Source organism: Puma concolor, chromosome A1 (genome assembly GCF_028749965.1).
Source record: "Puma concolor isolate L17-30 chromosome A1, mPumCon1.1.hap2, whole genome shotgun sequence".
Classification (NCBI taxonomy): domain Eukaryota; kingdom Metazoa; phylum Chordata; class Mammalia; order Carnivora; family Felidae; genus Puma; species Puma concolor.
The window spans coordinates 131674979-131701919 of record NC_141667.1 but is presented as its reverse complement, the minus strand read 5'-3'; the positions used below and the strand labels follow the sequence as shown (position 1 = coordinate 131701919).

Below are 26941 nucleotides of genomic sequence, written 5' to 3'. Positions count from 1 at the left end.
AGCATGGGCCCAGAAGATAGGAACAAGGAGCCTCAAGTTCAAGCGAGCAGTCACTCCTGCTTCAGACATCACAGCACTCACAAATGACCAACCAGCCCAGTTCAGGGCAAAGCAGTACTATCTAATCAGGCATACCCACAGTGGGGTCAAACCACTCCAAGTTAAATCTCACCTCCCCCATCACTTCCTGGCTTTGTGACTTTATACAAGTTACAGAACTCCCGGAGCCTGTTTCCCACCTATGTGATGGTGATAACATTAGGACCCACATCTTACAGGGTTGTTGTGAGGACTGAATGAGATGACAAGTATTGACAGGCAGCCTACCACCAAGCAGTTTTCACCAGACATTGGCACCAAGGTTACTAGAGGGACATCAGTAGACCTGGATTGGCCAGCTGTCTGGCTAATCCCTGGAAAATGAGAAGGTCCAGGAGTGCCTGGATGGCTCATTTTCTTAAGCTCCTGACTTCAGCTCAGGTCATGATCTGATGGTTCATGAGTCTGAGCCCCACACTGGGCTCTGTGCTGACAGCTCACAGCCTGGAGCCTCCTTCGGATTCTGTGTCTCCCTCTCTCTCTGCTCCCCCGTGACTCACACTCTGTCTCTCTCTGTGTCTCAAAAATAAATAAATGTTGAAAAAAAAAGGAAAGAAAGAAAGAAAGAAAGAAAGAAAGAAAGAAAGAAAGAAAGAAAGAAAGAAAGAAAAGGAGAAGGTTCAGCCTAAGGGACAGTGAAGATGAAAACAAGGCAGAAATTGGGCAATCTCCATATCCCACAAGGGCCAAAAGAAATGAAACATTAATTTAGGTGGGAGCAGAGTCAGACATAATGGAGCATACTATCAGGGAATAACCCTGAAACAGGCCAATTAGTGGCTCTACAGGTCACCTAGGAAACAAAGCTCTCTGGCAAAAGGCAGGGGACTGGACTAATACTCTAGGATCTCCTGTATTTCTATACCTCTGACCTAATGGATCTGAGTTCCTACAAGTACCAGGCCTCAGGATCTCGCCACACCCTGGCCCTCAGGAGTACCTGGTACACAGTAGGCTGTACTCTAGAATGCACTTCCTAAAAGGTCTACAGCAGATATTGGTCTGTGAACAGGCTCAGACAGATCCAATCTGAGCCAGAGAACTCACTACCCAAACACTTAATCTTCTGCCCTGCAATAATACCACTTGTGTAAAAACCCTTTTCTAGGGCTCCAAAAAGTCTAGTCCAGGCTTTTCATTCCCCTCCACCCCTTCTGAGAATAAAAAGTATACCCTTCATTCCACATCCCCAGCGCAAACCCCAGAGACCACAGGAGCCACTAGCCCTCTCCCTCTAAAACACGCTGATGTCCCACTCTGGGGCACTTCAAGCAATGTTTTCCAAGTCCAACTCTCGCTCTAGCACTCTGTCTGGGCTTGCACGTGCCTGCAGCACAGCATTTCCTGCCAATGACCATCTGCATAAAATTAAACTCTTGACAGATCCCAGGAGCCAGGGACACACCCATCAGCCCAATGTACACTATCAGCCAACGTGGCCACAAATCGGCCAAGGTCTTGCGTCCAGCCTCAGAACTTCCCATGGATGTGGGAGAGCAGAGTAAAAAGTAAGGCTCTGTTAGGAAATAAGTAGACCCCAGAATCCCTCACCCTAGTCATTCCTCAGGGCTGCACCCACACAGTCTCTCCTACTGATGAGTACTCACACTCTGAGCTCCTCCTCTGCCACAGGACCAGCTGCCAGCATGAAGCAGTAATCTCAGGGAGATTAGGAGCTACCCACAGGCAAGGATAGTATCACCACCACTTCCCTCTCCTTCTCTCCCTCCTAATTCCAGCCCTAGGCACACTCAAAGCAGAAGCCAAGCACAGTAGAGGAACTCAGGAAATGAACAGAGATCAGCTGTGTACAGGCTAAACCAATGACAAAGTAAACACGCTCCTGGGCACCCCATTTCAGAGCCTCCTACTGGGTAAAAAGGCCTATCACAAGTCATAGGCAATGCCTAACCATCATCATGTCTGCATGCTGGGCTCTCAGAGAACTAGGGTGGCCCACTATGACAGCATCTCTGGGATGAGGCCCCAGGCCAACTCACTCCATCCTTGCTACGTGGCCTCCTTGGCTGGGCCGCACAGAAGACATACTCGGCCATCTGAGAATAAGAAGGCCTAGAAGAAAAGGATTCAAAGCCCAAACATCTTGCAAGTGTGTTCAAGTGAACAGAAGAGGCCTGGGCTCTGAGGCCCAGAAGCACAGTGAGAGACTACACCTAGACACTTCAGTGGCAGCTTAAACACAAGCCAAAGGACATCTTGGTGCATTAATAGAGAGCTAAATCATGAAACCTGTTGTTCCAGATGTGATCCAGGGTGAGAAGCAGCAGTAGCTTGCAAAAACATTCTATACATTGTTAGGTGGACAGCAGATCTTGGCAACATCAGGGACATGTGAGAATGTCCTCAGCTACAAATGATATCCCCCAACCCTTGCTCTCAGAGCCAGGAACTCCTGAGAAAGGGCTGAGGCTATCAGGCCTCAGACGGTATACATTAAGAAGCACATGCCTTAGGCTTCACTCTACAGTACAAGACACCAGTCTTGGTCTTGGGATGAACACTAATGTTGCACACCATCTTAAAGATGTCATATTAGAATACAAGGCCAGGGGCCCTACCTATGCTGTCCTGAAGTTGGAAGTGCCCTGATCCAGGCTCATGCTGAGGCAAATCCAAATGCAGGGCACAGTACCAGGCACTGATGTCTCACTTCAAACTGTGGCGGTTAGGGCCCATGGGCAGCTATCCCCTTAAATGTCCCTTCCCTCATCACCTTGCCTCTTCTAGAGTATACAGGTCTGCTCCCACTCACACGGGTTGTTCCTCTGTCCAGGTTACCCTTATTCAGATTTCTTCTGACCACGCCAGCTCATAAGTCACCTCCTCCAGGAAGCCCTCTGGCCTGACGCATCCTGCCCTCTACCAAGGACCCACACAGCCTGATGCTCCCTCCTAACACCACACTTACCACACTGTTTTGGACCTGGACTTTCCCAGTCTTCAATGTGTCTGCTGCACTTAGCTAGCAACTCCTTGCAGTTTCTGACACACCGAAGGGTCCGTTTTAATTAGTTAACTAGTTACCAGAGGTCCACGCAGCTTCTGAGGAAAAATAACGCAGGTTGGAAACAGAGGTCTATGGGGGGGGACTGTTCTCAACCAACAGCCTGTTTCACGGGTACCAAGGTGGACCCCGCCGGGCTAAAGCCAGAAACTCCCATCCCTTTGGAGGGAGGAAGGCGGACCTCGCTAACTTTAAGCGGCCCCCCGGGGCTCAGCCGAGGGCACCGCCTTTGCCTCCAACCTCTAGCCGCACTCGGGGCCAGGCCTCCCGTTGCCGTTCCCGGGGAGCCTGCCGAGGCAGGGCAGCCAAGTTCTCCACCCCGCCCGGCTCGGCGCGGACGCCCAGGGACCGGCAGGAAGGGCGCCGCTGACCTCACCACCCTGAGCTCGGGGAAGCGGCGGGACAGGAACCCAGACGGGAGGAGAAACAGGGCGGAGGGCTCCGGGCTGCGGCCCGAATTGTGCTGCGGGAAGCGGGCTGCGCGACCCCCGGCCCCCAACTCCCGGCCCCGCGCCGGCAGCACTCACGGCCCGACGACCCCGGCCCGCGCGCGAGCCCAGCCGCGGACCCGGCGGCCGAGCGGGCGGGGCGCTCACCTGGACACGCGCCGCTCCCGGCGTTTCCAGAACCTCCCGCGGCGGCGCCCGGCCCGCTCGGCGCCTCCTCCCGGGGCGGCTCCGCCTCCCGCCGCGGCCCGGCTCCGCCTGCTTGAGCCGCCGCCACGTCCCCACCTCCCGCCCCCAGCCGGCCGGCCGGGGCGCTGGCTGTGCGCCCGGACAGCTTCGGCCGGGGGTCTTCGCCGCCAGCGACCCCCGGGAAGGTCTGGGCTGCCAAGCCCGCCGGAGCCGGGAGCCGAGAGCCAAAGAGCGGCCTTTGGGACGGGCGGGAGCCGCTATCTGCGCCCTTCATGCCGCCGGCCGCTCGCCGCACGTACGCCGCGCCCGCCTCCCCTCGCCCCGCTCCACCTGCGGGACTCGGCCCTCCCTCCTTCCCAGTCCCTCGGAGGCTGCAGAAGGGCCCGCGACCCGATCCTGGCGCCGAGGAGGTGGGGAGCGCCCCCCAACCCGGGCGGACTTCCCCGGCTGGGCTCCCGCCCTTCTCCTCAGTGGTCCTGCTGGGCGCACGGGCTCCTGCTGCCCGCCCACCCCGCCCCCATCATCACCACCCTCAGGTTGGGGAGGAGGGGGGACACCCGGGTCCGGGCCAGGCAGGCTATCGGGGGAGCGGACGGACCAGTGGAGAAGACCCTGACGAAAACGAGGGACCCGGGGTCCACCCACAGGGCCAAGCTCCCAAAGGGATTCAGCCTATCCCCAGCTCCTGTGTCAAGCATCCTCCTGGTGACTTACCTGTGGGTGATGGCTTGGTGACAAGGGGACCAATGAAAGACTGAGGTGGCTGGGATGGCATATTGGGGCCAATTCTTGGTTTGCCCAAACCCCTTCATACAACAGGGACCCAAAACAGTGGACACCTCATTTACCTAGTCCCGTCTGGGAAGGAATGAGGGCTGGGATGCGGCAAATCTCAGCCTGAGTCCGAGGAGGCCCTGGCGGACAAGCAGGTTCCCACGCCTGCTCTGTGAACCTTCCTGGTCATGAATGAGGGGAAACACGGTCTGAGAATCTCATCAGGGAGCTAGCCCAGAGTGGGAGGTACCCAGCCTCCCCGCCCAGGCTGTGTGGGGATATTCCCTATGGCACTCTGTCCAGGCTGGCAGCCCAGACCTGGGGAAGGCACGAGCACACACATAGAACTACACATAAAATACGGAACAAGCCACTGTTCCGGCCTGCGTCAGCAGCCAGCCAGAGCCTAGCTAAAACCAAACAGAAACCTTCCTGCATCTGCTACATCCTGTTATGCCACAGGAGCCCCCCTCTATCCAGATTCGCCCATCCTCTCCCTGCTCTCAGGAGCTTGCCCTGTGGATCATGCCTTCTCTCTCCTGAGTGTTCAGCCCCTCCATCTCAACTGAATCCTTCCCTTGACCTATAAGTAGGTGTAACCCTTTACTGTGGAAACAAAACCCTCATTCGACTCCACCAGCTACTGCAGTGTCTTCTCAACTCCAGCAAAATACCTGAAAACAGTGGTGTTTCAATCCTTGTCCTCACTTCTCCCCCCCGCCCCCCCCCCCAGGCTCTTACAGCAGGCCTTCTGGTATCCTTACAACACCAAACCAGGTCCCAATAAACTCTATAACTTTCAAGTCTCAGAATTCAATAGTCTATCTTCAGTTCTCATCTGCCAAAGCCCCCAGCCACATTGGACTCCCCTGCAGTGTCTGACCACTGCCTCCTTGGAACGCTTGTTTCCCTTGGTTTCCACCACCCTCTCTGGCCACCACCGCCCCATCTTCTAACCTCTCAGTACATCTTCCTCTCCCCCTCTCCTCATTAGTCCATAAAGTTCGGGGGGGTCCTCAAAGCTCAGGTCTAGGTACCCTACTTTCCTCCTCTCTAATTTCTTCCTTTACACAGGTGACTCACTTCTCTACACTTGCCCTGAATCCCAAGCTCCAGACTCCTATAACTACCTGCTGAGTCTATGTCTCCAAAGGAGTGTCCACAGGCACTTCATTCACAACATGCCCAATACCGAATCCCAGCTCTCTCCCTTCTCCTTTTCCCACCACCCACATTCTAATTCCCTGCTTCACTGAAAGAGCCACCCTCCATTGGGTACCTAACCAGAAGCCTGGGAATCACATCTCCCTCTGCCTTGCCCCCAGACGTTATCTTTCCAGGTCTCATGTCCATTCACTTTGGCCACCTAAATCTCTCTTCAATCCATCCACACTGCAGCTACAGCAATCACCTCAAAATTCAGGTCTGAACCCATCACTCTCAGCTTAGTAAATGACATGGTTCTTAAGAAAAATCCCAAAGGTGGTCTGTAAGGCCCCACATGGTTTTGCCCCTGCTCACTTCTCTAGTCACACTGACCTTCCTCCCATCCCTCTAACTGACCATTCTCTCCTCACCGCACTACCAGGCCTTTGCACATACTTTTCTTTTTGTCTAGAAAAATTTCCCTCCTCTCCAATTCAATCTTTCACATCCCCTTAGAGGGATTTGCCTCACATCCCTGACCAGGTCAAAACCTCCTTTAACAGACTCTCATGCTCTGAGCACTTTGTAACACTTGCCACAGTTGATATAATTGAATGATTGTTTGATTAATGTCTGTCTCCCCACTGGCCCAGGGCCTCCAGGAGAACACAAACTGTATATTTTTGCCCATTACCATATTCTCAGCTCCATTCAAAGAACTGGGCTCAATAAATATTTGCTGACTATACGAAGGGATGGGTGTCTTCTTAATGCCTTGCTCCATCATACACCAGTAGTGAAAGGTCTGGCCAAATCCTCCACAGGGCATTAGAGTCCTGGACCCCACTCATTCTTCATTCCTTATAAAGATACTTGGTACTGAATTTAGGGCCCACCTAGGTAATCAAGATGATCTCACCTCTTGATTCTTAATTACATCTGTCAAGTTTTTCTAAATAAGTTCATACTCACAGGGTCCAGGTATTAGGACATGGTCATATCTTTTTAGGGGCCACCGTTCAACCCACTGCATCTGCCATTCTCTCATGCCCTCCAGGGACTACTGGCTGTGGGGTAAATCCATGACTCTCAGTTCTGAATCTCTAGCCCAGGCCCCCTCCAGACTCACATAGCCTTTTATTTGCAGCCATTTAATAGGTGAATTATCTCCCCACACACTACCCATACCCCTGAACTGTTTCTGCTCCAGCATTTTCTATATCTCAGGAAATGAAATGAACACCTTCCAGTCATTTCTATTTTCTCCCCCCCCCCCCCCGCCACATTCCCCCATTACAGATATTACCTGGGGGACTAGACTTGTCTGCCCACCACCACCATCTCAAGGGAAGGACCTAGTGTCTCTCCAGAAGGGATGTCAAAAATATTCACTCTGTGGGGCGCCTGGGTGGCTCAGTCACTTAAGCATCCAACCTGAGTTCAAGTCATGATTTCGCAGTTCATGAATTCAAGCCCCACATCAGGCTCTGTGCTAACAGCTCAGAGCCTGGAGCCTACTTCAGATTCTGTGTCTCCCTTTCTCTCTGCCCCTCCCCCACTCATACTCTGTCTCTCTCTCTCAAAAATAAACATTAAAAATTTTTTTTAAAAACCCATGCTTGGTAGATAGGTAACTGGATGACCGGTGTGTGGATGCACGGCTTCCCTCTAAACAGAGGCCTCCTCAGCCTGCCCCTGACCTCCCCCATTTACCTGTGATCTCTGGGTAAAGTGATGGGGGTAGGCTCCACTGCTTGGTGCTGAGGTCTCACTGATGACTCTTGCAGACCCTGGCAACCACCACAGCAACTGTGGTGGCCTGGCCAGGATTTATGAGCACCTGATCCTTCCATAAAATTCCCCAGAGCGGGGGCTCCCAGGGTCAACCAATGCTTCACAAAGGGTACTGCGTATGTTGATACACATCTGTGCATTGCAGCACATTCAGCAGACAGCTGTCCACTGGTTTCTGAGACCACCACCCTCCACACTCCAAGTTCTTACCTTCAGGCAACTGAGGAAAGACTGGGTGTGTCCCAATTGACCAGTACTTGACTCAAGGTCAACTACCGGAGGCTGGAGGTGCAGCTTAAGTGGGGCCACCTAGTGGTGGCCCTACGGCTTCAGAAATAGGGCCTGCCAGGTAGTCTGGTGCACATCCAGCTTGGTATATGACCCTGGAAAAGGGAAAAAGAATCTGGCAGAATCGCCGGAACTCTGTGGCCTGCCCTGGACAGGGCCAAGTAGATCCCCAGAAACTACTCCCCAAACCTCTGAGTCCTTTCGGTGAATGCAAAAAATAAGACTGGCCCCATAGAATGTCCCCTCCCAGCTCCCTCTCCCATGGACCCCTGCAGCTCAAAACAGCAGAGCCAGCACAAGCCGGGCTGTCATTACAGGGTGGAGAGAGGCATCCCAGGGCCTTCAGAGCTGTAATTACCCAGCAGGTCTAGGGCAGGCCCTTATGATAGAGACAGCAGGCTTCCACTTTGGCTTCTCTCCTCACTGTACCCTCCTTTCTTCTATCTTTGGCAAGAAGCTTCAGCTAGTGTAAATGCTCGGAGGGCCAGGAGTTAGCTAGGTACGGTGCTTACAAATCCTGATATCTTGATATATAGAGATAAAGCACACTTTTCGAAGTTATTATTTTTGTAACACAGAAGCCCCTCATTCCTCACCCCCCAGCCTTGAGTCCAAATGGAGACTGTGTGGACATTAGGGATGAGTGAGGATGAGGTGAGGGGTGGGATACCTATTGGAAACCTGAATTAACTACTGACTAAAAGGCTGAAAGTTCAGTAGTTTTGCTATTTTTTTAGGCCTTGTCAAAATGTCAGGAAGTCAGTTGAGCAGAAGGTAGGGAGAAATGAAAGGTGAGGCTGCAGAAGTCCCAGGGGCAGATCACCTGGGTGGAGCATTTTGGGGTTAGGAAAAGCACCCTGGCTGTCTGTTGTGGAGGAGGGAGGAGGAGGAGCAGAGCCTGAAGGTGATAGGGAGGGAGCTGGTGCAGAGTCTAGATGACAGTTGATGGTGACCTGAACTGACAAGTGGCAATGCATACAGGGAGAAGTGGGCAGACTTTTTTTTAATGTTTATTTATTTATGAGAGAGACAGAGAGACAGAGAGACAGAGAGAGATGGCATGAGCAGGGCAGGGGCAGAGAGAGAGGGAGACAGAGGATCCCAAAGCAGTCTCTGCCCTGACAGCAGCGAGCCAGATGCCGGGCTTGAACTGAGGAACTGTGAGATCATGACTCGAACCAAAGTCAGGCGCTCAAACAACTGAGCCACCCAGGCACCCCAAGAAGTGGGTAAATTTAAGAATTATAAAGAGAGGGGCGCCTGGGTGGTTCAGTCACTTAAGCCTCCGACTCTTGATTTAGGCTCAGGTCATGATCCCACAGTTCATGAATTCAAGCCCTGTGTCAGGCTTTGCCCTGACAGCATGGAGCCTGCTTGGGATCCTCTCTCTCTCTCTCTCTCTCTCTCTCTCTCTCTCTCTGTCCCTCCCTTGCTTGTACACACACTCTCTCTCTCAAAATAAATAAATAAACATTAACAAAAAGAATTATAAAGAGGTAAAATACAAAGGGCTGTGTACATTCGCTCATTTATTTATTCAACAAACATTTATTAAATGTTCTGCTCCCTACTCTGAGCTCCTTTTTGGGGATGAGGACCTGCTTCTCATCCAGAGTGGGGTGAAGGCTTTTCACCCTTGGCTTGCTCTCCTCTGCTTTCAGAACAGGCCCTGCTGAAGGGAATCAGCGGCACCCCCAGACAACACAAGAATAGGGAGCAACTTGGCTGCCCAGTAAGAACACCAGCACACTTTGAGGTTGCAGACTGACATGGAATCTTAATCACAATGTCTGGATTCCTTAATCGCCAGACTCCTTCCACCATAAGGAAACCACCCTTTTAATGATGGTTTCAACACTAACGCACTAATGCCGCCCTTCCCCTCCCTGTTCCTTTTATCCCCGCCCCCCTTATTTTTCAATGCATGCATTGTTATAGTGATAGATGTTTGTAAGCACCTTATATCCTTTTTGGAGTGAGATGGGTGTCAGTGAATCCACCTGTGAGTCGCCCTATCTCAGTCTAGTTGGGCAAATTCTGTACTGCATAAGTCTGGGGCTCCCTTTGCATCATAGATGTTATAGATTTGCATATTCATTACAACTTTCCAGTAGATAAAAAATAAAGTGAAATGAAAAGGGGTATCCTTTGCTAATATGCACAAAATCACCATATGCTTTTGTACATCTACTTCCTTCCATACAATCAATCATAGGAGACAGAGTCACCCATGTGGTTGATGGCTGTTTATACCTGCCTCAGAGACCCCAACCTCTCCTGTGGGCTCTCTCCTGCTCTCCACTATCCTGCCTGTATCAGGTCTGCTTGTGACTCTGACTCTCCCCCAGTCCCTTGAGTAGACACGATCGTCCAGACATGTTAAGGAGCCCTCTCTTTTGCTCCTATGGGACACAGCCCAGGACTCTGACCTACCTACCACAGACAGGCCAGAGCACCCGTTCCTTTAGAGGCCCTGACTAGCTGACACATCACACATATTCTAATGCACCTGTATCCCACATAAGTGCATTCTACTTTTTTATGTTTTAAGTTTATGTATTTATTTTGAGAGAGAGAGAGAGCATGAGTAGGGGAGGGACAGAAAGAGTAAGAATGATAGAGAGAGAGAGAGAGAGAGAGAGAAAGAATCCCTAGCAGGCTCCACACTGTCAGCACAGAGCCCAACTTGGGGCTTGATCCCAAGAAACATGAGATCATCACCCGAGCTGAAAACAAGAGTTGGTCACTTAACCAACTGAGCCACCCAGGCACCCCCAGCATGAGTACATTTTATACTTACCCAGCAGGGACATGGCTAAGCCACAGTGAACTGGTTTCTATGACACACTACTACATTTGCTAGCACTTAGTATTTATATTTTCTTTTTTGTAGTTTTCCACATTTTTTTCTGTCTCCAACATTTGCATGAACCTATGAGATGCTTGATGATCCTTGTGCCTCTCGCATATAAAAGACACAACAGGGGAGCCTGGGTAGTTCAGCCCGTTAAGAATCCAACTCTTGAGGGGCGCCTGGGTGGCGCAGTCGGTTAAGCGTCCAACTTCAGTCAGGTCACGATCTCGCGGTCCGTGAGTTCGAGCCCCGCGTCAGGCTCTGGGCTGATGGCTCAGAGCCTGGAGCCTGTTTCCGATTCTGTGTCTCCCTCTCTCTCTGCCCCTCCCCCGTTCATGCTCTGTCTCTCTCTGTCCCAAACAAATAAATAAACGTTGAAAAAAAAATTAAAAAAAAAAAAAAAGAATCCAACTCTTGATTTCAGCTCAGGTCATGATGACAGGGTCGTGGGATAGAGCCCTGCACTGGGCTCTGTGCTGAGCATGGAGCCTGCTTGGGATTTTCTCTCTCTCTTCCTCTGCCCCTCCCCTGCTCCAGAGTGCGCTCTCTCGCTCTCTCTCTCTCTCTCTCTCTCTCAAATAAAAAATAAACATAAAAAAAAAAAGACACAACCTGGCCACAGCTTTTGGTGGGAAGGTCCTTACCCACTAGACACACAGGCACACACACACACACACACACACACACACACACACACACACGAATGTGCATGCATGCACAAGCTGTGGAACTTGGCCTCTCACATAAGGACAACATCCTGTGCTCTGTACTCTGGCTCTGCCCATAACCTTCACTCTGACTCAGAACCTGATGTTGACTTTGAACCAGAATCTGACCTTATCCCTGATCCTGAGCCAGCCAGGTACGGCTTGGAATCAGGAAGATGTCCACCTCCATCATCTGCAAGTATGAGATCCCAAAGGAGAACAGGAATGGCTTGGACAAGGAGTCTCCCTGGTTGAAGAGTAAGTAATCCAGGTGGTGAAGGTGGAAAGCTGGCTTTCCCACAATGGCAGGACCATCAGACACTCTGGAGCTTCAGTAGTCTTAGAGGTAAACAGTGTTCTCTCACCCCAAAAGCTCGAGGCCAGGCTGTTCCCCGACCCTCAACAAGATCTGGGATTTTCTCTGTGCTCCATCCTGGGACAGCAGCAGTTATCTGCGTGCCCAGGCAAAGACACACGGAGCCTCAAAACCCTTTGGGGAAATTCTGCTGCTCTGGTCCTGCCCAGAGAGTGCCATCTGCAAAAATGAGGATGGCCAGCAGAGGGTGCCTGGAGCCCACCATGGGACACCCAGTTAGAGAAGCAGTTAGTCTCAGTCTCTACAAAAAGCCCCTCAGGGCCTGATCCAGTGCCCTATCCCTCCAAACAAGGTTTAACTAGGACCCTTGCTTAGAGCTACATATATAAGCATGAGCAACTGGGATAGATACAGCTGTTTTCATAAAGAATGACCAATGCTATGACCCCTAGTGGCGGGAAAGGCAGGAAGGATGTTGGGAGGGTCCCAAACCACTTGCTTAGCCACGTTGTGACCAGAGCCCTTCAAAGCCAGTTAACTAACAGTTTTACAGGACGCTCAGGGCATAGGAGCCAGTAGACCTAAAGAAAAACCAAAGGCTAGTAGCATAATGAAGTTAGATAAGGAGACGTGGGAGGTGACTGACGGGACTCTGGGCATACCTACAATAGTCTGGCTTCTGTTGAAATGAGCCCTCCGAGGAGAGGAGCTAGAGAAGTAGGAATGGGCAGTCTGTATCTGGGTTCCTCTGATGCTCTAAGGGGCTTCTGTGATTGGGCAGTTCACATGGAGCACTTTCCCTGTACCAAGTGTAACTAACACTTGACAGACTTGCACAACTTGTGCTTGCCCCTTCAGATCTGTCTCTCTCGCCTCCTCGCCCCTGCTCTGTGCTCCTGGCAGCTGACCTATGTGGATGACATCAAGAGGTTCTCCTGCCCTGTGACTTCTAGTTGGGTCCAACCAATGGGAGTACCAAGGAAAGATCAGCCAGAGGGAGGAAATGGACTTTTGGGAAGTTGCCTGCAGCCTACACTCATGAGCCTGGCCCAGCAACCTGTCTAACCTCAGGATTGTCTTGGAGCTGCCCTAGCCATGCTAAGGAACAGCCACGCCCATCTGCTCCAGAAGGGCTTCCAACACTAGGTCGCTCAGCCTGAGTCCTCAGAAGCCCTACATCCTCACTCACCCATGTTGAGTCAAACATTTGCTGGCACCCCCTCTGGGCCAGTGCTGGGTGCTCAGGAACACAGACACAGACATGAGTGTGATAAAGGCCCTGCCCCTACAGATCTTATGGGGGAGAACAGGGAGCTGGGACTCAGATAGGGAAACTGACAGTGAGTCCCTGGGCTGAGGGAGTCTGCAAAAGGGGCATGTCACTTGCTGAGTGGTCAGGTGAGGAAGATAGGGTGTGGGTCTCCCCAGGTACTCAGCCAAGGGGAAGGCTGGGTGTTCAGAAGACAGAAGGAGCAAAGACTGGGGTGAAGGAATGGTTAATTCACATGGCAGCCTATGGTGGCCAGGCAGGGTATCATTCCACCCACTGGCAAGTCAGTATCCCCTGCTTAAACTTCACAGATCCCACTAGCAAGGGCGGGGGGCGGGGGGGATGACATAGGAAGCCAGTGCCACTTTAAACTTTTATTTAAAAACTTACTTATTGGGGCACCTGGGTGGCTCAGTTGGTTGGGCGTCCACCTCTTGATTTCGGCTCAGGTCATGCTCTTGAAATCGTGGGATTGAGGCCCACGTCAGACTCCACACTGACAGCATGGAGCCTGCTTAGGATTCTCTCTCTCCCTCTTTTCCTCCCCTGCTCTTGTGTACTTACTCTCTCTCAAAATAAATAAATAAACATTAAAAAGTAATAAATAAAAAACATTAAAAAATAAAATAAAAAAGTAAAAACTTATTAAGGGGCATCTGGCTGGCTCAGTTGGTAAAGTATACAACTCTTGATCTCAGGGTCATGGGTTCAAGCCCCACACCTGGGTAGAGGTTACTTAAAAAAATTGTTTTTAACTTACTTATTAAGATATAATTAGGATATAGTAAACTGTATTTTAATACACAGCTCAGTGTGTTTTACATTCATATAAATTCATGTAACCACCCCCTAGATCAATATATAGACTATTTCCCAATACCAGAAGTCTCCCTTATGCCCCGTGAATCAATAAAGCTTGCCAGAGCTGACCACTATTCTTTCTTCTATCAACTTTGACCATTTTTTTGGTCAGATTTTGAACTTTATGCAATTGGAACTTTACAGTATATACTTTTGTGTCTGTTTCTTATACTCAGCTCTATGGCTGTGATAGCCATGCATCTTGCCATTTGTGACAGTATATCATCCTGTGTCACTGCTATGTAGTATTTTATAGTTTGAATATACCATAATTTATCCATTCTATGGTTGGTAGACATTTGGGCTGTTTCCAGTTTTTAATTATTTTACATAAAACTGCTTTTCATATGTTCACACATGTCTTGTAGCAGAAATAAACACTCATTTATGTTGAGTATAATCAAATTCCAGGAATGGAATTGCTGGGTCATAGGATATGCATATATTTAGCTAGAGTAGCTACTTCCAGTCATTTTTTTCTAGATGGTTGCACAAAATTACACTCCCAGCTGCAATGTATGAAAACTCCAGTTACTTCATATCTTTGCCAATATTTGGTATTGTTAGCCTTTTCTTTTATTTTTATCCTTTGTTTTTTCCTTCTCTCCTCTTCTCTTCTCTTCTCTTCTCTTCTCTTCTCTTCTCTTCTCTTCTCTTCTTCTCTCCTAGTGCATAACTCTTATTCCTAGGATGCATCCCTCTCTCCTAGGGTGTGATTCTTCTGGGAGGGACTCAGCTGAAAACCTGGGTGTTTACCAAAGACTCTTCACCTTGGCAGAACATGAATTCCAATTTGTGTCCCTAACATGTTGAAGCTGCTAAAACTATTGCTCAGTTCTTTACCCTCAAGCTGCTGTTTAGAAATAGGCCAATAAATTCAAAAGAATTTGTTCACTGGGCTCCTTCTCTGATATATCCTCCTTTCCACAGTCCTCTGCCCCTAAGTCCTAGTCTCTTTGGCATTCCTGAACTCCAACCTCCCTATCCCCAGTCTGGTAAGACTCATGCTTTCTGCTTGGTCTTCTCTCCCACCCATGCAACCATGTATGAAACGCCCCCAGAGAAAATGCCAGGGTAAATGTGGAACTCACTGCACATTATTCCCTTTATTCAAGGACCATAATCCTTCAATTCTTACCTATACTGGTTGTTCTCCAATGCCCTCAAATATTAGTTTTATCTATCTTGTCCAATTTTCATAGTTGTTTTTGGCAGGAGGATTAATACAGCTTACCATTATGACCAGAAATAGAAACTTTATTCAGTATAATTCTGATGACAGATTAGAAAAAACTGGAAATAGGTAAGCCCCTAGTGGCCCAGCTGCTTTCACTAAATCTTAGATACTTACACATGTGGCATCTGAGCCACATCCTGAATTAGAGCTCCCTATTTTCCTTTCCTTTCCCTTCTTCTTTTAAACTTTTATTGGATTCCAATCATGACTGAGTAATTGGTAATGAACTTACTTCCCTAATGTAAACAACTATAAAACTAGATAAGACATTTATAGCAACTGATTACAGGCATTAGACATCAAATAGCCTTCATCCTTGAGAAGGAAAACACAAGGTGAATTCCACATTCACTAAAGTTCTTTGCCTGAGGCACTTTCCAAACTATAGTAGAGAGAAGTGGACCCCAAATGGTTCAGTGGTCTCACTGAGTAGAGGAAACAGATATCAAAGATAAGAGATGATGAATTGGCTGAATTTGTGGGGCAGGGCATCAAAGAGAAGGTAACCACATGGAGAAGGAGCACTAGAAATAATCATAGAAGTTGTCTTGAGATTTTGTCTAAGTTGCACATGTGCAGGGAAAGGATTCATAAGGACTGGTGGCTTATAAACTCTGGGTTTGAGAGAGCCAAAGCATAAGAGACTCTTAAAAACCGAGAACAAACTGAGGGTTGATGGGGGATGGGAGGGAGGGGAGGGTGGGTGATGGGTATTGAGGAGGGCACCTTTTGGGATGAGCATTGGGTGTTGTATGGAAACCAATTTGACAATAAATTTCATATATTGAAAAAAATAAATACATAAATAAATAAACATTTAAAAAAATTAAAAGAAAAACTCTGGGTCTGTGTGGTGCCTGGCTGACTCAATCGGTGGGCCAAGTGACTCTTGATGTTGGGGTCGTGAGTTTGAGCTCCATGTTGGGTATGGAGACTACTTAAAAAAAAAACAAAAACAAAAAACAAAAAACAAAACAAAACAAAACAACAACAACAACAAAAACTATAGGTCTATGAAGTAATGGGGATTCCAGAAGCCACACAGTGATAAGACATGTTCTGGCCAGCCAGAGTGGAAAGACTTTGCTGAATACCCTGAACATTTAATTAAAATCGTAGAAAGTCCATGTCTCAGGAATAGAACTATTCTAGCCATTTTGTATGCCCTACTTTACACTCACCTTAACAAAGCCTAAAATCAAGCCTCAACAGGATCATATCAAGCCTTAAGTAAATTTACTGCCTAACAAAACAAACTCAATGTTCTGTAAAGGAGACAGCATAATCCGGACTCTCAACAATTCCCAGAATACAATCAAATATTGCCAGGCACGTGAAGAAGCAGGAAAATGTAATTCATAACCAGAGAAAAAATAATGAATAGAAACAGATCCAGAGATAATAGAGATACTGGAATTAGTGAATGAGGACTTTAAAACAGCTATTGTAATATATCCAAGAATTAAAAATACCAAGATGGATATAATAAATATACAGATGAATCATCTCAGCAGAAAAATGAAAATTAAAATTTTACTAGATAGGCTTAAGAGTAGACAGGACACTGAAAAAAAATATTTCAGTGAACTTGAAGTCAAGTCAATAGAAACTAAATGGAAACACAGGGAAACATATACAATAGAAAGAAAAAGAGCTAAAAACAGAAAACAAACAAACAAACAAAAAAAAACCAAGAGAACCTCAGTGAAATGACATTGAGACAATATCAAGCCATCTAATATACATAAAAGTGGAGTCCCAGAAGAGGAGAGATTGAAGCAAAATTAAGAAGAAAAAAAAGGAACTGAAATTCTAAATTTGGTTGTAAAAATTTTTAACTCACCATTGCAAAAAGTTTAGGATTATAAAACCCCAAATGGGATAAAGACAAAGGAAACCACACCTAGGTGTACTATAGCCAAAGATCTTAAAACCTAAGACAACATCTTTAAAACAATGAAAAAACACATTACATTAAGAGAAACAATGATAAGGATTACTATTTTCCTTTCATCAGAAATAAAGAATGCCAAAAAAATGTGGAAACAAAGAACAATATATTAAATATTAAACATGCTAGGAAGAAAAAAAAAAAAAACCAACCTAGAGTTCCATATCCAGAGAAAAAATCTTTAAAAAGGGAAGGAGAGGAGCATCTGGGTAGCTAGGTTGGTTGAGCCCCCGTCTCTTGATTTTGGCTCAGATCATGATTCCAGGGTCATGCAACTGAGCCTCACATCTCCTGGGGCTCCGTGCTGAGCATGGAGCCTGTTTAAGATTCTCTCTCTCTCCCTCTGCCCCCCTCTTCCCCTCGTGCACGCATGCATGCATGTGTGTGCGTGCTCTCTCTTCCTCTGATTAAATAAATAAATAAGGAAGGAGAAATAAAGATATTTTTAGATTAATTTAAAAAAAAGCTGAGAGAATTCATCATCTGTGGACCTGCACTACCAGAAATTATTGAGGCTGAAAAGAAGTGATACGTGACAGAAATTTGGCTCTAAAAAAAGGAACAAAGACTATCAGTAAATATAGTAAGTAAATATAAAATGGGTTTTTTCTTAAATTAGTTAAGAAAACTTAGCAAAAATAGTAACTATGTATTACAGAGTTGATAACATTTGTAGAAGTTAATGTACCAGGACACTTACATTAAGGAAGAGAGGAAAAAAAGGAAGTATGTTATTGCAAGGTTCTTACATTATATAAGAAGCAATGTTTATCCTTCATTCCTTGCCTTTATTTTCCATTTTATTATCCTCATTCCTCTACTTACAAATACAATACAAGTTTATTTATATAAAATTACTATTAAAAAATAAAACTTAATCAAAATTCAAAATTAAAATACTTAACAGAAAATGTAAATTTCCCAAAGTGCTATTGTCAGCAACTAACAACTATCAAGAGTTTACAGTATGTTTCTGATACTTTTTATCCATATGTAATAGGAAAATATATTTAAAATGTTTACCTTGATGAAAAAGATGTTTATTATAAAAATATTTATCTATATTTTCTACCAGCCCTTGTGTTTAAGTATACAAAAAAATAGTTTATAAAAATACATTGGAAATATTGTAAATCAATTTGTAAGTCATTTTATAGTGTGGAGAAGTATATAGTATGTAGGATTATCACCATTTAAAAAAACTTTTTTTAATGTTTATTTTTTAGAAACTGACTGCGTGCACGTGGGGGAGGGGCAGAGAGGGAGACAGAATCTGAAGCAGGCTCCAGGCTCTGAGCTCTCAGCCTGACATGGAGCTCAAACCCATAAACCGTGAGATCACGACCTGAGCCAGATTCAGACACTTAAGTGACTGAGCCACCCAGGCACCCCAGATTATAACCATTTTTTGTGTGTGTAGATAATAAATGGCCCCAACCTGATTTACTGAATAAACTACTCCTTATCCTCTGAATTAAGATGTTTCCTTTATCACTTACATTGAGCTCCCCTTTTGTTCTCCTGATGTATTTTTTCCTGTGGTTCCACCACATTCTAAACTACTTTAGCTTTATCGCTCACTTAGATGCCTATAAGGGCAAATCTTAGTTTATTAGTCTTTTAATCCAATTTTTGGTTTTTCATCCTCTTTTTGTGTTCCCAAACTCAGTTCCAGTGTGGAAGGATTCCCCTCCAACACAATACCAAGCAATGCTCAGACACCAGCAGGATGTCCAAGAATTCAACTCAATTCTGACATTAACTACCCAGAGATAGCATGAGATTCCACAGATCAAGGGCTCAGTCCTATCCGACTGCCCTCCTCCCAGATACACAGGGCAAGGTATGGGGAAAGGGTGCAGAGCTTCCAGGCCCTCTCCAGGAACGCCACTCTTGCCCATCTCCATGTGTTCACCACACAGAAGCTCTCAGAACCTAGTGCTTTTGGCTTTTTATGGAGGCTTCATTGCATAGCCATGATTGACTAAGTCATTGATCATAGGCTGCTTTAACCTGTCCCTCTCCCCTCTCTGCTTCCCAGAGGTGGAGAAGGGGTGGAATTGAAGGTTCCAGTCTTCTAATCCTATACTTTGTCCTCCTAGCAACTAGTGCCCCTTCTGCCCCCCACCCCCACCCTTGGGTAGAAAGCAAAAGTCACCTTCGTTAACATAACAAAAGACACACACATTTATCACTTTTATCGCAGGAAATTCCTAGGGTTCTCGGAGGTGTGAGCCAGGAACACTGGATGAAAACCAGATACAAATGCGAAATATATTTCAGTAATCTGAATGACAAAACATATTTTTTTATAAATCGCAATATCACACATCCATATTTACTCTTTCAGTTGAGCCTCAGCGTCATCTTGTCCATTTTTCCCACCCAAATGAAGTTTGATTGGAATTGCGCTTTAAATTAATAAATTTAAAATGTTGAGTTTTCCAGGCATGTAACATATGTGTCTATTTGTTTTAAGCTTATTTATTTATTTTGAGAAAGAGAGAGAGAGAAAGAGAGCACAACTGGAGGGGCAGAGAACAAAGGAGAGAGAAAATCCCAAAGAGTCTCTGCCCTGTCAGCACGGAGCCTGATGCAGGGCTGGAACCCACGAACTGAACTGTGAGATCATGACCTGAGCTTAAATCAAGAGTCAACCTCTTAAGGGGTGCCTGGGTGGCTCAGTCAGTTAAGCGTCTGACTTTGGCTCAGGTCATGATCTCGCACTCCGTGAGTTTGAGCCCTGCATCAGGCTCTGTGCTGACAGCTCAGAACCTGGAGCCTGCTTCAGTGTCTGGATCTCCCTCTCTCTGACCCTCCCCCATTCATGCTGTCTCTTCCTGTCTCAAAAATAAATAAACGTTAAAAAAAAAAATTAAAGAGTCAGCCTCTTAACCAACTGAGCCACCCAGGCGCCTCAGACATATGTGTCTATTTATTTTTCTTTTATATCTATCCTAGAGTGAAGATTATATGCCTTTCATGTGTCCAAGTGAGTTTCTAGATATTTCTCATGAGTCACTGTGAGTGTGAATGGTAAATTATTTTCATCATATTTTCTAAGTTGCAACTTGACACTTTTAAAAACTATTAAAATCTATATACATATACAAACTTATCATATTCTGCTCCACCTGACTTGATCCCCCTACTAATTATAATAGTTTTCAACCAATTCTCCTGGATTTTATGGAGGCACAATCACAATATCATCTGCCAGTAATGATCATTTTGACTCTATTATTTCTTTTACTTAACCATTATTTCTTTTTCTCACCTTTTTGTCACCTTTAGGACATCCAGAGAAATACTGTGCAAATACAATACAGGGTAGTGAAAGGGACATTGTTTGGACTTGACATTAATGGAAATTTTATAGTGTTGAGTCCAGTATTGGCTTTTGCTTTCCAATACACATTCTTTAAAATGCCGGGGTGCCTGGGTGGCTCAGTCAGTTAAGCGTCCGGCTTCGGCTCCGGGCATGATCTCCCGGATCGTGAGTTGGAGCCCCGCGTCAGGCTCCATGCTGACAGCTCAGAGCCTGGAGCCTGCTCTGGATTCAGTGTCTCCCTTTCTCTCTGCCCCTTCCCTGCTTATGTTCTCTCTCTTTCTCTCACTCTCTCAAAAATAAATAAACATTTAAAAAAATTAAAAAATAAAATAAAATGCTAAGAACATTTCCTTCTCTTCATGATTTTCCAACTGTTTACTGTGAATGATTGGTAAATTTAATCAAATACCTTTTGAGGGTTTCTTTTCTTTCCTTTTAAACTATTAATCAATGGATTTTGTAATATTAAACTAACCTTGTAGTCTGGGAAAATCACCAAGTTGGTAACTATTTTAACATACTATGGAAGCCAATTTGTTATATTCACAAATTTGATGGACCTGTCATTTTCTTGCAGGGATTCTATCTTGGTGGTAGGATAATAAATAGATCTTCACAAGATTATGGACACTGTCCATCTCTGCCTGGCTCTGGAACATCACGGTTCTCTGAGGGAGACTGTTTGTGCTCCTTCTTTGGGCCAACAGTGCTTCATGCTTGAATGCCGATTGTCACAGCCCTTTGTGGTCAGCTAACCCTGGACACAGCTACTTCTCAGGGTCTGCTGGTCCCAGAGTTCTGGGCAGTGCTCATTCCAACACTTGGTGCATTCCTAGTCCAGACCTGCCATTTTCTCTTCCTTTTCTCTGAAATGAGACAGTTCTTGTTTAATTCTCAGCCCATAGAAGTTGTCATTAGACGTTCTTTTGAAGTGACCCTGGCTTCTCATGTGGGAGAGGCATGTCCCCTCCCCACTGCTTAGGCAAGACTGCGTTCCCACAAATTCGGTGGTCTCACAGGCAGCAAACGATCTGATCAGGTGTCCTCTCAGTGGGGGTTCAAGTCACATATATGCTTTTGCCATTGTGAGCGGGTATGAGAGATGTGGGGTGTGAGTGCAGCCCCTGCCTCTGAGGGTTCTGCCTCCCACTGCGTGCTGCCAAGCCTGGGTCTGCACGGCTACGGACCTAGCCTTGGAAGGGAAAGTAAGTGGAAAAGGATTTTGAAGATTCTTGGAAGCCAAGAAAATAGCCACCCAGGACATGAGACTGCCCATGGGCCTGGAGTAGCCTCAGCCCAGCTTCACCCTTGTAGGCCTGGATCTAGCTCTTCCTGCTCTAATCCCCATGGCCCCTTGCACCTGGATTCCCAGACTCCTGGGCCAGCTGGCAGCTGCTACACTCTGGTGGCAGAGCTCTGTCCCCACTCTCCCAGCAACACAGGCGGCCAGGCTCACACCAGGTGGCCACAGCTGGGGTGTCCTATGGCCAGGCCCGGAGGTGAGGTCAGTTAGAACATTCCTGCCAGCCGGGTGATTCAGCCATGAGAGGAACCACAGGCACCATTGGGCAGTGCTGTGTACCTCTGGCAGGACACTTCACTGAGACCAATCAGTGACTAAAGGACCTGGTGCTTTAAGGCAGCCATAAGTCATAGGACGGGGCTGGAAGGACAGGCTGGAGACAGGCCTAGGCTGGCTGGGTTCCCAATGAAGCCTTTGCTGCCTTCACTAATCTCATTGTGGTCCCCAAGACCCCTCAGAGCAGGGGACAGAGTCAAACCTACACCAACGAGAAAATCATGGGGGGCATCTGGCTGGCTCAGTCAAGCATGCAATTCTCGGTCTCAGGGTCATGAGCTCCAGCCCCTTGTTGGGTGTAGAGATTACTTAAAAAATAAAGGGGCACCTGAGTGGCTCAGTTGGTTAAGCATTCTACTCTTGATTTCGGCCCAGGTCATGATCTCATGGTTCGTGAGATGGAGACCCACATCGAGCTCTGCACTGACTGCATGGAGCCTGCTTAGGATCCTCCCTCTTTCTCTGCCCCTCCCCCCACTTGTGCTCTCTCTGTTTTCCTCAAAATAAATAAACAAAAACGTTTTTAAAAATTTAAAAATAATGAAAAATAAAATTCATGAGGGATGGGGACTGTGGAGGTCTAGCCCGAGGAAGTGAGCCAGGAAGCCTAGAATTTGAATCTTTGAAGTTATCTACAAATGATGCTGTACATTTTGTGTGTGTGTTACAAACATTTAATTGTGCAGTACTCAGGGCTAAAACAGTACCTGACACATAAAAGGCTCCTAAAACTATTTGAATATTTTATTAAGTAGAACTGAATAAAAAATTTTGTTGAATAAGTGAGCAAAGCATAAACAGCATAGGCCAGGCAGGGGCACCTGGGTGGCTCAGTCCGTTAAGCATTGGATGCTTGATTTCAGCTCAGAGCCCAGTCTGAGTCTCAATCCCACGAGCCCTGAAATGATGACCTGAACTAGGGCCTGCTTGGGATTCTCTATCTCCTTCTCTCTCTCTCTCTCTCTCTCAACACACACACACAATAAACAAATAAACATTAAAAAATAAACAACATAGGCCATAACTCTTAAAACACTATTTTTACTTTACTTTCATTTTTATGTTTCTGGAAGCCTACAGATATGGAAGTGGCCTGGATCTCTCTAGCTCTTTAAGAGGTCCTGGATATCAGCACTAGAGGTCAGGAAGAGGAGGAGGGTCCTCAGCCCAGAGATCTAAGTGCCCTGGGAGGCCACTTCTGAATGAGTCTGTGAATATGTGAACTGGGGCGGGGCTCCAATCCAGGCCTAGGCAGTGAGTCCCAAACTGACAGATGAGTGGTGGTGTGTGTATAAGGAGCCCCAGTATCTAGATTCCACACACCCCATGCTTGTTTCCTCTTTGTTATCCCTTCGCCTTTGGTGGAGCCTTACACCTGACAGCCATGTCTCCCTCCCTGATCTGAGAAGGGGAGGGTCCTGCATCGCTGCTTGTGCCAGAGCATGGTGATGGTCAGGCCGAAGCCACGAGTCTCCAAGGCACAGAATGAGCACATAGTCCATGCTCCGCGATTCTTCTGCTGCTCCGCCTGGAGGAGCTGATTCATAAAAGGAGGCTCCTTCTCTGCACAGAGATCAGCATGGTTGGCTGATAGAAGTCCTCAACTGTCAGGGGAAGCTGGAAACCTAAGAACCCCTGGGTCGGGCTTTTCTATGGAGGATACAGGTAGAATTGAGCCATCTGGTGCCAGGGGAGGCTGGGTAATCTAGGGCAGGCTGCCTGCACAACTCGAGCCTGAATGACAAGTAGGATAGAAGGTAAGAATGGAGGTAACCTTGTGGCAGAGCAAAACCATGGTGCCTTTATAAGCTGCCTTCTTGAGGCCCCATCTGCACAACACTCAATCCCACTCAATCTCACTGCCACCGCCAACAGCCTGTTTTGTCACTTCCCTGCCTGGGCTGGCTGAGCTGCCCTCTGGCTCTCCCGCTGTCTGCTGCCTCCCCCTTGTGTGTGATGCCTCTCCTCCCAACACCCTCCACTCCCAAGCCTCAGGGCCAGGGCCTCCCTGGGCCCAGCTGGGTAAACCTGCCCCTGCCCTGCTGCCTGGCAGCCCCTTTGTTGGGACCCAGAGCAGACAGGTTTTCTCTGTGAAAATAGACACAAAGCAGGTCTGACAGGGGTGCTGTTGGAGGTTGTCAGTAGGACTCAGACACATCCAGTCCCTGCTGCAAAAGGCATGGCATAAAGCCACGAGGGCAGGGTCTTAAGCTCCAGATGAACTGCTTAGAAGCTGTGTCACCTTGAAGTGGTCACTCACCCTCCCCAAGGCTCAGTTTCCTAACAGGAATTGGTTCTGCTTTTGTGTCTGTCGTGGAATTTGGCTCAGACCCAGGAAATCGGCTTCAATTGTTAGAGTCAGCTCTGTCCCTGTTTGGACTCTCAGAGACTGACTCCCTCTGGAGACACTAGCTCTCAGGCCCCAGAGGAGACCCAGCAGGGTGGGGAGTCGCCATCCCACTTCCAAGTCCAGTTAATCCAGTCTAGGCTACACACACAGCAGGTACTCCGTAAGTGTTTGTTGAGGGATCAAATAGCACAAAACTAGAGCTGGGAAACTCCCTTGGTCACAGGCACGCCCTCCCCTACATGTTCTGTGGCACCAAACACAGCTCAAAGGCCAGCTTTGTTGCCTCCTTGACTGAGTCCTGTCAACCTCAGCTCTCAGCTCACCTCACAGGCTACACAACCCCACATTTCCTTTTGTATAGGGCCTGCTGTCCATGCTCCTGGCTGCCTCTGCTCCTTTCAGAGCCCTTCAAACCCTGCCTCAGGCCTGTCCAGGCTCCCTATTACTGTAGGCTCAAGTCCTAGCCCTACAGAAGGCCCGCACAGCCCCTCCTCATCCAGCCTTGCCACATGTTGCTGTTCTCTCCATCCTACAGACTCTCAGAGTCCTGGTCTTGACTAGCAGGTCTCTTGGAGAGCAGACCTCTGGGTGACCAGAAGCTATGGGGCCTGGAACCAGGTCAAACAGGCCACCCTAAAATGGGGGCTTCTCAGGTTCTTCCTTGGCTGTCCTCTGGGGCCCTGCAGTGGTCAGTACTGTGGACTGGGTGTCTGGTAAAGAGGGGATGCCCGTTCAGGGATTTAAATCCCCTTGGAATCCAGACTATTGACTGGGGAGAGGGAGCTGGGCCTTCAGGAAGAGATGCATTGGCCTGAGGAGCTGAGTCTGAATGGGCAAGACTCCATCCAGAGACCTATGGCCACTGGACCAGGATGGGGTGGGTCAGGGTCTGAGCTTTCTGACCAACCTCTAGCAACCTCACAGGAAGGTATCCTCATGGGATGCTCCACTACCTTCACTCTACCGCCACACAGGTCCGCTTCCTACGCTGGGCACTCCCTAGGTTGGCCTCACCCTCAGTCTGAGGTTGTTCTTGTCCTAGAACTTCCCTCCCCCTTCCCCTCGCCTCAGCCCCAAGGGCATCTTCCAGAGGCTTCTTCTCCTGCTGGAGCTTGCCAGCCCATTGAGGAAAAAGCATTGTGGTTTCTCCTGACCTTGGACAGACCTGACTGTTCACAGAGGACCTGGGCATAATGTCTGAGCCACTTGGAACCCCTGAAGGACAGCATCACTGAGTGTGGACTCCAGGGCAGCAGAGGCAGAAGTCTTCCTGCTTCTTGGCCCCTCATGCCCTCCCTGCTTCTCTCTGGGTAGTGGCCAAGGGGTGAGCTGAGATTATAGTTCCTATAACAATGATAATGCTATTTAATAACATATGTTTTTGAACACACTCTGTGTGCCAGGTGCTCTGCTGGGTGCTGGAGAAACATAAATAAATAAGATAGACACAGCCCCTGCCCCCATGGATGCCTTGATCCCAGCTCTGGGCAGGCACTGGCCATGGCATATGAAAAGCACTCAGTACATATTTGTTGAATGCATAGAGAATGCATGAAATGAACAGTCTGGTTATACCCAACAACACAGATGCCTATGGTGGTATGTAATGAACAAGTGAAGTCCACTAGGGCAGAGGTGAGGTATGATCCAGCTGCCACCCATCTCCACCTTGGAGAGGACTCCCAGACCCTTTAATTGCCACTTGACATGGTGCCCTACATGATAGGGATTCAGTAACACAGCACCCCCCAGGAACAACACCATTAAGAGTGAAATGAAATTCTGAGGGCTTCCTGGAGGAAGTATCAGGGACGGGTTGGAAGCAGCTTGTCTGACCTACTACTCAGGACACAGGGTACCTCAGGAGTGAAACCACAGTGTGGCTCTTAAGAAGGTCTGCCCCTAGGGATGCCTGGGTGTCTCAGTCAGTTAAATGTCTGACCCAACTGCAGCACATGTCATGATCTCACAGTGTGTGAGTTCAAGCTCTGTGTTAGGCTCTGCACTGTCAGTGTGGAGGCTGCTTGGCAGTCTCTCTCTCTCCCCTCTCTCTCGGGCTTGCTCTCTCTCTCAAAATAAATAAATATACTTTAAAAAAAAAAAAAAAAGGGCCTGTCCCCAGTCTCTAGGAGCACAGTGTGCCCAGGCTGTGTCCTGTGGAGGGCACTGTCAGAAATGGGACTCAGATGTCATCAAAGACCCACTGTGGGGGATAACTGGCATGGACTCTGGAACTCACCCAGAAACTGCACAATGAAATGGGCAAGTTTATGTACAGATTCTAGAAGAGCCACTCCCCACCCTCCACGCATCTTCAACTCTGTGATAGACACCCTCAGAGATGAATTATAGTGACCAAATGTTAAAGGGCTAGGAAAGTCATATTCAAGAGGACTACTTCTAGAAGGGAGAAATATGCTTCCCTAAAAAGGAAGTAAACTGGAAGGCAATGAAGTGATTTCAGGATGAGCCACTGACATTTCTCTGCCAGCTGAACAGACAACAGCACCCCACCTCCCAGAGAGGCATCCATGTTCCACCCTAAAGGCATCCCCCCATTCCTTGGACTACCCTGAGTTTGTGCCTCTTGAGTGGCCCTCCTTCTTGGGGGTTTTAAAAGATCCCATGGACACATCTCACCCCATAGCCTGTTAGCCTCCAAGGGCGGAGTCCTTACCAAAACTTGAGGGCACACAGCGTTGTCAAGAATGGCTAAAGTAGAAC

General features: G+C 47.7%; 1 protein-coding gene across 9 annotated transcripts in view; it reads right to left on the bottom strand.

Annotated features, from left to right (window-relative positions):
* The window catches only part of P4HA2 (prolyl 4-hydroxylase subunit alpha 2), an 86018-nt gene that overhangs the window by 30348 nt on the left and 28729 nt on the right, over positions 1–26941 (bottom strand). For 5 of the 9 annotated variants that reach the window (XM_086704554.1, XM_086704522.1, XM_086704543.1 and 2 more), the window contains exons 1-2: positions 3721–3871; positions 3029–3162 (exon numbers count right to left, since the gene is read on the bottom strand). The gene's annotated coding sequence lies outside the window, so the exon portion shown is untranslated. Of the gene's footprint in view, positions 1–3028; positions 3163–3495; positions 3701–3720; positions 3872–4473; positions 4601–7683; positions 7857–26941 lie in introns of those variants that run through there. The other 4 variants (XM_086704531.1, XM_086704536.1, XM_086704525.1 and 1 more) reach the window with 4 other exon arrangements.